The following is a 1,740-nucleotide window of genomic DNA, read 5'->3' on the forward strand; positions in this document are numbered from 1 at the left end:
CCTCTATTGCCGCATCTCCTCAATTTTTTTTTTAACAAAGAGCACCAAGGAATGGGAAATGCTAGAGAGCACCATCGAGAGCACCAAGGCAAATTATGGAGGACACCAATGTACATGAGGACACCAAAAAAGCAAAATAGTACCCCACCTTGGGCCAAGTTCGTGCAAGGACTATAGTTGACCAATGGTTAACTAACGTTTGCCCGAACTCTGTCTGTCTAGTCGACTATTTGGAACCAGCCTACTGGGGTTGGTTGCTTTGCTGGTAACCAATAGCCGTGCGTATTCATAACGCTAGCAGAGAGCCAAGATCCAGAAGTTTTGCGATGACATTTTGACCAGCGTTTGACTAGAGACGTTCGCACGTTGCTATCAGTGCGCAGGCGTAAGGTACGTCACAAATCAACCACTAGTCGACTAATAATGGTCCTTGCCCGAACTTGGCCTTATCTGTACAATCCAAGCTGAAAAAAAAAAAGCCACGTCAATTCCGGAACTTTGGTCTGACCACAGACGAATATTTTTTTTTTTTTGGCCTTACATATAAAAAACAACTGTGTGGTAGGGTACAATGTAGGTAAAAATCTGTTTTTGGGGGTTTGACATTTCTATAGCCTAAAAATATAAGGTGGGATGATAGTCATTAAAATTTACTTTTTTTCTCTATTGTGCATGCATTAGTTAACATGTGAATCATTCTGCACTTCTGACCAACTTACACAAAAATAAAAATAAAGTTTATAGTTTTCACTATAGAAGGGGGGGTGCTTGAGCGCAAGGAGGAGATTCTACCTTCTCGTTGAGCGTAGTGACTTCCTCCTTGCTGATCTTCCGAAGAAACTTCTCCGTAGTCTCCCCTGCTTCCTCATCCAGCATCCAGGGTTGGACAGCTCCTTGAACCGTCTCAGGCTCTACTCCTTGGGCTTCTTGTTCAGGTCCGGGATGACCTCCACGTCCGAGCAGTTGATGCGGAACTTGCTGAGCATGTTGGCCATGTTCATCTTCTCCCTGTCCATTTGCTCCTTCTTGCTCGTGGTGGCAAAGACGCGCAGCTTGCATTTCTACCAATTGGATTTCATGGAGATGAGGTGAGGGATGAGTAGGGTCAAGCCTGGGGGTGGTGGGAGGTGGGGGCGGAGGTTGGGGAGGGGTGGGTTCACAAACAAAAATTATACAGAGCATTATATAAAGCATGTGTTTCCTTAGACATGCAGCCATCCAGAATAACTTGAGAGATCTCTGAAAGGCTCCATGAAATGAATTGGACACTGAAACATATAATAAAATAATCAGGCCAACCAAGAACCAAAAGTGTTGTGTTTTCTACTACATACAAAAAACAACTGTGTGTGGTAGGGTAGGTAAAATCTGTTTTGAGGGTTTGACATTTCAATAGCCTAAAAATATAGGGTGGGATGATAGTCATTAAAATTTACTTTTTTTCTCTACTTTAAGTTGCATGCATTAATTACATGTGAATCATTCTGCCGACTACTGACCAACTTACACACAAATAAATATAAAGTTTATAGTTTTCACTGTGGGGGGGAGGGGGGGTGCTTGATCCCAAGGAGGAGATTCTACCTTCTCTTTGAGCATGGTGACTTCTTCCTTGCTGATCTTCCAAGGAAACTTCTCCGTGGTCTCCAGGCTGCTTCCTCATCCAGCATCCAGGGTTTGGAGAGCTCCTTGATGATTGTGTTGGTCTTGATCTTACCCAACCAACAGCACAGAACTCCA

This window comes from Patiria miniata, unplaced genomic scaffold (genome assembly GCF_015706575.1).
Source record: "Patiria miniata isolate m_02_andy unplaced genomic scaffold, ASM1570657v1 HiC_scaffold_10, whole genome shotgun sequence".
NCBI classification, from domain to species: domain Eukaryota; kingdom Metazoa; phylum Echinodermata; class Asteroidea; order Valvatida; family Asterinidae; genus Patiria; species Patiria miniata.